The sequence below is a fragment of the Mus pahari genome, chromosome 6 (genome assembly GCF_900095145.1).
Source record: "Mus pahari chromosome 6, PAHARI_EIJ_v1.1, whole genome shotgun sequence".
In the NCBI taxonomy this organism is placed as follows: domain Eukaryota; kingdom Metazoa; phylum Chordata; class Mammalia; order Rodentia; family Muridae; genus Mus; species Mus pahari.
In genome coordinates, this window is record NC_034595.1 from 66837879 (window position 1) to 66849724 (window position 11846).

At 40.8% G+C, this 11846-nt stretch overlaps 1 pseudogene; it reads left to right on the top strand.

Annotated features, from left to right (window-relative positions):
- Positions 1 to 225: 225 nt before the first annotated feature.
- Positions 226 to 5179, top strand: LOC110323839 (annotated as a pseudogene).
- The last annotated feature ends 6667 nt before the right edge of the window (positions 5180 to 11846 follow it).

Genomic DNA, 11846 nt, shown 5'->3' on the forward strand with positions numbered 1-11846 from the left:
TAAAACACCAATTCAAGCCTTGACTGACACTCTTCCTGACTGTGTGCACTTTTTTCTTTCAAATGCTCTCAATCTGTCGCATTCCGGAGACCAAGTGTGCCTTTCCCTTGCTTTGCACATAACAGAAAGGCACTCGGTGGGTCACAACCATCTTCATGAAACAACCTCAAAAAGCTGCACCGTGATGTAGAAGTGGAGACCACAAGGCCAACAGCCACTCACAACATGACCCCACATATCCACAGTTCTCTAAACATTCACTCGACACTCAGAGCTCTCTGTGATGGCAGGTAAACTGAGAAAGTTATGAGTTTAGGTTGCTTTTTGGTTGGTTGGTTGGTTGGTTGGTTGGTTGGTTGGTTGGTTGGTTGGTTTGGATTTTTTTACAATTCATCCATTTTCATCTGTTTGAGTGTTTTGCCTGCATGTATGTGTGGTACTACATGTGTGCTTGGTGCCACTGAGGTCAGAAGAGGACATCAGATCCTCTGGAACTGGATCTGATGGATATACAAATGGTTGTGAGCCACCTGTAGATGCTGGAAATCTAACCTGGGTCCTCAGCAAGAGATACAAGTGCTGTTAACCACTGAGCAATCTTTCCAGCCCTGAATATAGATTCTTAATAAAGGCAGCAGGGGTGCAAATAATATTCATTTAAGAAGACGTGCTGGAGCATCTTTCTCTGCCGTAAGTGAATGCCAAAATGCTCAGGGAGCTTTGAAATACCAGACAGCCTTTATAGATCCCTGCCTTCTGTACTGACCCTTCACCTCTTGGTCACCCAGCCCTCTCCACTAGGTTCTTACAAGGAATGTTTGACCAAGGAAAGCCCCTGTTTACATTGGAAGGCTGGTGCACTGTGAGACGTGATCACTAGTTTACAGGTGTGTGAGATCATGGGGCCACCCCATCCTGGCAAAGAGAATTTTCTGGTCTTTGAACTTCTTCCCTTCCACCCAGGCCATATTTGCACAGACAGTCTCAACCAGCTTTGAATGAATACCTTGGTCATGAAGATGTGAAGGGGAAGGAGAGATGGTGGAGCTGGTGAGGGCAGGAGATATCAGGAAGGTGAGACAGATCGGATGGACCAAGTCCATTTTTCTACAGGTTCTTTCCTGAGTTGAAACTACAGAGGATACAAGACTTCTTCCAAGATGCTCCAGTGCCACACACACACACACACACACACACACACACACACACCACACAATGGTGGCTTTGCCACATCCTCACAAGACTGTAGTGTGACAGAGAAGACATAGACTCATATACCCTGCTTCTCCAGTGCTCCCTGCCCTTCTATGAAGAATGGTGTGATCATGGTGTGTGTGTGTGTGTGTGTGTGTGTGTGTGTGTAGACAGCAGAGGTTAATGTTCGGTGTATTCCATCATTGCTTTCCACCTTTTTCTTTTTTTTTTTTTTTGAGACAAAGTCTCTCCTGAACCTGGAACTTACTTGTTTTGCTAAACTACCTAGGCAGCAAATCCAGGGTTATCCTGTCTCTGGAGCTGGGATTACAGATGTGCACCATCAAGCCTGGATTATTTTACAAGAGATCTGGGAATATAAAAATAAAAATTAAGAAAACTATTTTTACAGATGCAGATTCTTAGGTTTCAAATCCAATCTATGCTTTTTCATGATTGCTACTTTTCATAAAATTACCATAAACTTGAACTTTAGTATTGAGAATTTTTGCCCAGTGTATCGTAACTACTTTAGATTCCACCTGTGTTCACATTTTCAGTAACACCATTGATTTCAAATATAGGCTCGAATTTAAAAATAAATAAGTAAAAGATGTCAGAATAGAGTGTACTACATTGGTAGAGGGAAATGGAACTAAAGATTTCAGTGGCCACTTGGTCAGCAGCCTGTGGTGTGGCACTGCCTACGCTTCTGCTGCCTTTAGTGATGCTCGCACAGGTCCTGTCCCCAGACACCCCGCCTAATCACTGTAGCAGCCTGAGTCTGAGCAACAAGATATTAGAGATGAAAAATGGCTCCTTTTCTGGGTTAAGTTTCCTCAAAAGACTTCTATAATCCCTGCTGCCTCTAGAAATCATGTTGCCTCCCATGAGTTGCTGCTAGCTGCTACGTGTAGGGAAGCTTCATCTGCAGTGATAGCAATGACTACAGACTCATAACTGAGAAAGAGACATTGAAAGAGTCTGTGCAACACCCCACCACCACCACCATTAAAAAAAAAAAACAGTCCAGACATGAAGAAAGTCCTTATTTTTTTTAATAATGATCCCAAAGTATAGCTTTTCACTGCTTATGGTTTCTGGTGGGGGTTGGGGGAGTCAGCTCAGTTATCTTTTTTTTGCAGTTATCTTTAAAGGGGACCAGCCACTGGGAGTTTGAGCATGCTCCAATGAGTATATATAAGTAACACAAATTGGACTTGGTGGAGTCTGGGGAAGAGGGGCACAATGGTGGGAGGGTGGACCTGGGAGAAATGGAAAGCAAGTGTAACCACAGAACATTGAATGACATTCCAAATAATAAAAATAGTGTGCTGGCGAACAACAACAACAACAAGCCTTCCAATAAAATCAGCATAGTTTGTTTTGTCAGATTGTCCCAGCCCGAGGGACAGTCGAACAGGGTCTGGGAACCACCTGTGGCGAGAACGAGAGGCAAGAAACACAAGGACAGACAGCAAGTCTGATTGATCAAGCTGCCAAGTTTTTATTGTTCCCAGGCATTTTATGCCCACAGAAGCAGGGTATGGGGAGGGGGAATGACACAGAATCGCTTTGTTTCTGGGAGAACGCACCTGTTCCCAAAAGCAGGCTATTGGCTAGGTAAAGAGTTCAGCAGGAGAAACAGAACAGAATGGGTTGCTAGGAACCTATCCACAAGATCTGTGTATTTCTGCGTCACGCCACTTGTGTGTATCTGCGTGGGCAGAAAACACCTTGGACTGGGTTCGTACTGAAGGGCTAAACATCCTAAGATTAGAATGAGCTGCAAGGGTCAGAGCATAATTTATTAATTGGACACGGACCCTTAACCCTCTCCCACGTATCCCTCTGTGTCTCTCTGTGTCTCTCTCAATGGCACGGTCCGATCATGAGCGGAGCTGTGTCTGGAAGGCGGGTCCAAACGAGTGGGCGGTGACGACATCAGTGGTTGGTCCAGGCGACGATAGTGGGCGGTGACAGTGGGTGGTGATGATGACAACGACGACGACGTATTCTGGGAGATCCGGGGAGCAACTCTTAGCGCGTCTGCAGGGGGCGCAATACAATACAATGCTTAGAGGGAGAGTGGTCAGTGGAGGTGAGAGACCCCAACAAAGATCTATAGCTATTTGTTCTTAACTGGGGGTAGTAGAGGCCTCAACTTTTTCCCACAGAAATCTCAAATAAGCTAGTACTTTTCCACTAGGTCAAGCCTTTGTAAGTAAGCATTTATGGCTGACAAGGCAGTTAACATTCAAACAGGGTCGCTCCCAACATCAGATAAGTTGTTGTTTTAGGTTTTTTGTTTTGATTTGTTTTGTTGTTTTAACAATAGGATTGATTTGCTGTTTACATTAGTTTACAAAAAATACATTATAAAAACTGGGAAAAAAAAAATTAGGCTCAGGTCTGGAAAGATGACTCAGCAGTTAAAAGCTCTTGTTGCTATTCCAGAGGACTCAGATTTGGTTCTTACCACCCACATGTTGGCTCACAACCATTTATAACTCCATTTGTTGGAACTGACACACTCTTCTGACCTCCACAGGAACCAGGCACACTTGCAAACATTCAAACCACAAAAATAAAATAAATATAAAATAAACAAATAAAAAAATGTAGATTCTTAAAGGGAAACCAACTATTCTATAAGACCTATCTATCTCTGAGTGTGTGTGTTTGTGTGTGTATGTGTGTTTGTGTGTGTGTGTGTGTGTGTGTGTGTGTGTGTACTCCTCCTGACCAGGTAGGCTTAGGCAGTATTTAAAAGGTAGCTGAGAGCTGCACTGTTGCCCTCTCTCTCCTTTGCAGTCCTGAGCTCACAGTCCCAGGTTTTGGTTGCTGAGTCCTTTTCTGGCATCAGAAAAATGGCTACAACAGAGGATGGCCTAGTAGGTCATCAATGAGAGGAGAGGCCCTTGGTCCTGTGAAGGCTCTATGCCCCAGTATAGGGGAATGCCAGGACCATGAATGGGAGTGGGTGGGTTGGGGAGCAGGGGGAAAGGGAAAGGGATAGGGAATTTTCAGAGGGGGAAATAGGAAATGGGATAACATTTGAAATGTAAATAAAGAAAATATCTAATAAAAAAAGAAAAAGAAAAGTGGCTACAAACTTTCTAATGCATGAGAAGATCTGGTTTGACAAGTTTAAATATGACAATGAGAAATGAGATTCTTTGAGCAGATGAATGGGCCTGTGACATCTGGCTCTCGCCAGGAGAATGGTGCCAGCATGATGCTCTGAGACACTGCAAAAGCCAGAGAGAACGTCCAGAAATCCTTGGCTGGAAGCTCAGGCCCTGGAGCCTCCAGGGGATCTGGTAGAGACCACAGTGAGCTCATTGTGTGGACTGCCAGTCTGGAAGTGGAGAACCAGAACCTTCATGGCATGGTACAAGATTTACAGCAGGCTATTTCCAAGTTGGAGGCTCAGCTGAGCACTCTGGAGAAGAGTTCACCTACTCCCTGAGCCACAGCCTCACAGACCCAACATGTCTCTCCTATATGTCAAGTGGAGCCCCCAACCAAGAAAGGAGCCACACCAGCAAAGGATGATGAGGACAATGTCAATTGATGAGGAAGAAGAAGAGAAGGAGGCTGCCTGAATACTGAAGGAAAGGCTATGCCAGTACACAGAGAAAAAGACCAAGAAGCCCACGCCTGTGGCCAAATCCTCCATCCTTTTGGGTGTTAAATCTTGGGATGACGAGATTGACATGGCCCAGCTAGAGACTTTCGTGTGTTCCATCCAATTGGATGGGCTGGTTTGGGGGGCCTCCAAGCTCCTGCCTGTTGGCTACGGCATCTGGAAGCTGCAGATTCAGTGTGTGGTGAAGGAAGACAAAGTGGACATCAACTTGCTTGAAGAGGAGATCACCAAGTTTGAGGAGCATGTGCAGAGTGTCGACATCGCAACTTTCAACAAGATCTGAAAGTCCGAGAATGTGTGGTTTCATGTGTGTGAGGACCTGCTGAGATTAAAGACTGATATTCCACAAAAAAAAAAAAAAAGAAAGAAAAAGAAAGAAAGAAAGAAAGAAAGAAAGAAAGAAAGACGAAGAGAAGAGACAAAAAGGAAAGGAAAGGAAAGGAAAGGAAAGGAAAGGAAAGGAAAGGAAAGGAAAGGAAAGGAAAGGAAAGGAAAGGAAAGGAAAGGAAAAGATAGCTGAAAGGTTCCATTGCTGAAGAAATCACTTACACAACTCATCCAACATGACAAAGTAGAGCTGGTGCCTACATAGAGCCTTCACCCCTACTTTCCAGAATCATGAATACATGAAGATACTCTGTACTTTTATCAAGGGAAAAGGTAAACACCAAGCCAACCACAAACCCTTTATCTACAGTAATGTAATGTCTACACAACATGCTGGTGCAGTGGTGGCACAAAGCTTATGGGAATAACCCACCAACAACTGATTTGACTTAAGACCTACTCCAGAAGATGGAACCCATACTTGACACTGCTTGGGTGACCAAACACCTGAGACTAGATAGCCCAAGGACCTAGGGTAAAACCAAACAATATTGGTCTAAAACCAAAAAAGTAAAACTACGTAGCAGTAAAATGACTCCTGATTATATTCTGCCGTACTCATAGCACAGCACAGTGCTCAGCCATCATCAGAGAAGTTTCCTCCTGCAGCAGATGTAAACAAATACAGAGATCCACAGCCAGCCATTATGTAGAGAACGAGAGACCTTGGAACACTCAGCCTTACATGGGTATCTGCATCAGATCCCTCCCCCCTCAGAACTCAGGGAACTGTGGAAGAGGAGGCAGAAAGTTTAATAGCCAGAGGAGATGGGGGTACCAAGAAAGCAAGACCCTCAAATCAACAAGAGCAAAGTTCATATGAACTCACAGAGATTAAAGCAGTAGGCACAGGCCTCCACAGGTCTACATCAGCTCCTCTACCTATATTATGGCTTCCAGTTGAGTGTTTCTATGGGATTCCTGAATGTGTGAACAGGTAGGTCTTTGATTCTTGTGCCTTATCTTGTGACTCTTTTTCTCCTGTTGGTTTATTTTGTTCACACTCCATATGATAATTTTTGTTTTATCTTATCATATTTTATTTTGTTATATTTTTTAAGTGAATGAATGAGTAAATGTAAACCTAGCCACTGGGGTAAAGGTTAACAACTGAACTGTCACTCATACATCCTGGGAGAGGGAAAAACAGTTTTCTCCAGTAGAGTGACAGCGAGTACATCCACCCCTCCAGGTCAAACCTCATGTTCAAGGGTAGATGACCAACATATAATAGACTCCACAGTTTTGTGTGTAAATGTGTGCTTTTACATGATTACACTATGGTGTTTTGAGTTTGGGGGGAGGGGTGTTGTTTTTTTTTCTTGGTTTTGGTGAGTTTGAATTTTTATTTGTTATTTGAGAAAGTACTTAATGTTAGGTGGGTAGGGGGAAGAGAAGGATGATCTGAAAGGACTTGGCGGCAGAAGAGAATAACATCAAAATATATTTTCATTTTAAAATGTTTTAAATAATTGAACTATAATAAAGAAAAAAATCTAAAAAGAAACTTACTGTAACGGAACTGAAACCTCACAACTCTCCTATACAGTCCTATTTTTAATTAGGACTCAGAATTAATGTTATAAATTTATCATTTTCACGCATTATAAATTAAGATATTTTCTATACAAATCTTCTACAAAACATTGTAAGGACTGCAAAACTCTATATTCCCGTTCTCTTTTATCACTCAGAAAATCAGGGCATACTTTTCTGCCAGGTCATTTATACCAAGACAAACACCAAGCTAAAACTCACCAACTTCTCTTTGTTCTTGTCATATGCCCCAGAGCAAAGCACAGCATCATCGGGTAAGTGAGATACCACACAGGTCGATATCAGGTCTGGCGGGAGAACTCCACACAGGAAGAGACCAAGGAAGTACTTAGAGCCTTGAAAGGCTAATGGTTTACACCTCTGACTGCTATGGTTTATTCTAACTCACAGCAAGGATAAGACTTTGAGTGTGTTATGCTACACATTCTTATCTACACATGAAACAGCTTTTTAGGATATTCTTAACAAGTATCTCAAGATATCTTAATATTCCCAGAAAGGGGCTGGAGAGATGGCTCAGCAGTTAAGAGCACTGACTGCTCTTCCAGAGATCCTGAGTTCAATTCCCAGCAACCACATGGTGGCTCACAACCATCTGTAATGGGATCCAATGCCCTCTTCTGGTGTGTCTGAAGACAGCAATAGTGTACGTAGATATATAACATAAATAAACAAATCTTTAATATTCCCAGAGAAATGTTTACATGCACTAGCAGAGTACAGAGGAAAAGCATGTGAGAGGTTGGAGAGCCTGTTCAGCCCTTTACCAGCAGGAGACATGTGGTACCACACCCATAACCACTGAGCAAACTCTCCAATCCTACTTTTGAGATTTTGGTTCAATAGGATAACAGCTACCATAGGGACACAACAATAAGGGCACAGCAAATTACATAATGCATTTGTACTTTATTCCGTAAGAAGGAATCTATGTGTATACTCTGCTAATGGTTTGTTTGCTCTACCTTAACCTTTCGTCTGGATGCAGTCCAAATAACTGTCTCAAGAGGAACTCAAAATTCAATGGTCTTGGTGTTTGTGAACCTTCCACTGCTCCGGGGAGATAAGAAAAACATCCACACCACAGAGTCTCAGTAACAAGACTGACCACCTGACCACAGAGGTGATCAAACCATGGGACGATTGCTTCTTCTCCCCCTCTCTATAATGTTTGCTGGCTAAGATGAGATGGGAGATAGATCTGTGGGACATTAACCCACTACCTTCTCAGATTCTTGGCTCTCTGGATAAAATATTGCTTAAAGATTCCATTTCTGGTTTGTACATGTGATGGGCAGAATGGGCTGCCCCTTATAGGTCTATAGCACTGACAATCATGAGTTTAGACTTCTTACAAGTTTAAGGAATAGAACACATAACCACAGACAGACTTGTTTTCTGATATACAAGCACATTGCACATGTACAACAACAAAATATTTTGTCAGGGGAAAATTATATAGATCACAGTCTTAAAGAGCAGGGCTGCATAAATGGCAGGTTTTCAGCTGAGTGGTATGGATTAAAAAATAGAAGAAATGTCAAAAGAATTTCAACAGTCATTTTAGATGATAACAGATAAGATACAATAAGTAAAACAGCATTTGTTGACCATTGTACATGTATTTATTACATGTCTTCAACTGTAAACTTTTGATAATACACAAAATGCAGGCAGATAACTACACATCCTAGTCATGAGTACATAGGATATTAATTTTACTAAAAATCACTTTAAGTTCCTTCTTATAAAGTCATCTAAAATATCCACATAAACTTAATAGAACTTTGACATTGCTGAGATAAAGTTATTGTCAAAATCCCAGAAAAACACTTAAAGATATAAGGAATTATCTTAATAAGATATAAGATCTAGAAAATTTTAAATGTACATAAGCACCAAAGTAGATAACAAAATATCTAATCTCATCATTTATAACAAGATATATTTTCCATTAGAAATAAATTATTGTTCAGTGAAATTTTTATTTTTCCACTAGTGACCAAGCCAGCTCAGTCAGTCAACAGTGTCTCATGGGAGGGAGACAAAGACAATTAAACAAACATTATAACATGACTCAAGCCAGTGCTGAGGCTGAAGCAGGTTTATTTTTCTCCAGCCTACTTTTATATCATTCTAGGTATATCCAAAAAAAACCATAATTCTTAGATCAAAGACAAAGTAATCAAGCAAAGTAGTAAACAAGATCACACAATATAGTAATTAAGTAGTAAGTGGAGAGATCACACAAGGTAGTAAGTAAAGTATTAAGCAAAGAGATCACGCGAGGTAGTAATTCAGCAAAGCAGTAAACAAAGCCCTGTGGTCACTGCTTCTAATATTCTTACCTGAGCCTACTTCCTTGTCTGAGGTCAGTGACAAATGCCAAATTCCTAGAAGTGACACCAAAAGCTGTCAACATCTCTCCCTTTTTTATTTCATAAACAATACTGTGCCTATCTTAGGTTATTCTTAAAATATGCCTTCCTTATCTATCTTGGAATATACATTTAAAAAAAAAAAAAAAGTACTTCTGTCTTAGGTAGGTAAGGCACTGTGCAGAAATTATCCATCTTTGGCCACCAGCCTGTTAAAGGCAAGTTTTATCACAATGGGCATGAATAAAAGTATTCCCAGGACAAGGGGGGCTAACATGATCAAGCTATATAAGCCACTCTTGAAGTTTGACCTTAAGTCATTAATCAGGATGACCAAGATAAAAGGAATGACACACATTCCTGGGCTGTTTACTTTGAGTTTTGTGTTTCTTAAATTCATGATCTCCTTACACAAAGTTAAACTATTCAGAGAGGTGTTAGAATTATGCCAAATACCCTGCAAATGTCTTTGAATTTTCCATTGGTATTTAGCATGACACTCAAGATGACTTCTTAAACTCTGAACTTCCTCTCCAAATAGTTTGAATAATATTAATAAGAGCATCAATTTGTTGTTCTAGATGTCTACCTGAATCTTCTCGAATACTCAAGAGCATTAGTAAAAATTTTTTTTTTTGCTAAATGATTAACAAAAGTAGCTGTCTTAACTTCTTATGTCAAAGCAATTGCAGAAGCAGTGGTGCTAGCTAGTAATGTATTCAAAACTGCTATGCCAGCAATAATCAAGCCCACTACCCTTTTGCTTCTACTTAAAGTCTGACTAACTTCTTCCAGTATTTGCAAGTCTTTTTCAGTATACCAAGGTTCTGTAATACAAGCAATAATATGAAAGCTGGTTGATAGGCCACCATAACAAACATGCCAGATTTCAATACATTAACACAATTGAAAAGAATACAATCAATACAACTTACATTAAATACCGTAGAAGAAACAAAAGTAATTTTAACATGACCAATTAATAAAAGATTTTAAGAAAACACAGAAATACGCCCATACTATTCTTTACAAAGCAAACACAAATCACATCACCAAATGCATTGAAAGTCATGGTCTTGTTGGATCCTCTGTCCAAGCATGAGCCTCTCCGGTCTGGACCACACTGCTGGATGTATCAGTGGTAGGTCAGGAACAAAGGCCCAGTACAGCTTTCCTGTCACCATTGTCAGGGCACTCAGCAAGCTTATGACCAGCATCATTCTTTGTCCTGGCATCAACATGGCTCACCAATCACTCTAGCAGCTACCACGTTCCTTCAGCATCCTGCAGAAAAAACAAACATGCCCTTTTCCCAATATGAATACCTGATCTGGATCATGCCATATGTCAATAAATGGATCCTTCCACTTTACCTAGGCATAAATAGTAGAGTTGCAGGGTGCCATAGACACTCAGCAGAAAGTTCCTTGGCATCCACATTTTTTGTTATTATTATTTTTTTTTTTTTTTACTTTTTGGGTTTTTTGAGACAGGGTTTCTCTGTGTATCTCTGGCTGTCCTGGAACTCACTCTGTAGACAGGCTGGCCTCAAACTAAGAAATCTGCCTGCCTCTGCCTCTCAAGTGCTGGGATTAAAGGTGTGCACCACCACGCCTGGATGGCATCCAAATTTTTAAAGATTTAAATAAATTTGTGGTGCATGGGGACATAATTCACCATTTTTTAATTTATGAAGTTTGTTTTAAAGTTCCATGGGCCCATTCCATAATACCTTGTCCTTGAGAAGTATAAGGAATCCCAGTAATATGGGTAATAACACCCAGCATAGAAAAACAACATAGGCAATGAGTAATTACATTTTTAGTTGCCTCGCCTATTAAGGCAGCTGCAACAAGAAAGCCTGAGAAGGTATCAGTAGTCACATGTACATATTTTGCTTTTCCAAATCAGAAATATGAGTAACATCCATTTGCCATATTTGACTAGGTGCCAGTCCTTAATTCTCTCTAGAATCAATGCCAAGTGCATTACTTTCATGTTACAAAGTTTGGCTGCCAGTTCTTATATGTGAATGCACAATGGTGCAGCTTTTAATATCTCATTAGAGAAACATTGTTTTAAGTCCTATCTCTTGTAAGTCTGGTTTCTAGGACAAAAATTATCCTAACTTAGAGGTATCTTTAAAGACCTGTTTCCCTGGGTTGGCTCATGCCATGTGTTGTTGTCTAGAAGGACTCCAACCCTGACATACAGTTTTAAGCCAAACTTTTTGTTTCCAATGTAACAAATTTTTAATCATACCCAATAACTTATAAACCAAAAATCTATAACCAAGACATGCAGACATATTTATACATTTAAACAAACATGGAGGGGCCACACACATCTTATATATTTAGATAAGTTTTTTTTAACTTTTTTAGCCATAATTTCAAAAAAGGAGCACCTTGTCACCTGTTGATCATAATCACAAAGATTTCCTAGGAGAAATAGCCATCGGCTTCCTTACCATAGAAGCTGAGCGCTGCTGGCCCCTTTAAGAGTGGATTGTGAGATAATCAACTCCTGGCAGGGCTTCTCCAGTTGTGCTATACTCCTAGCTCCAAGTGCAGGGCTCCAAAGTTTATCAGTTTTTGTTGTGTCCATTGAGATTTTTTTTTTTTAACATGAAACACAGAGCACCAAGGGCCCACGCATTGTAAAGAGTTGCCAGGACC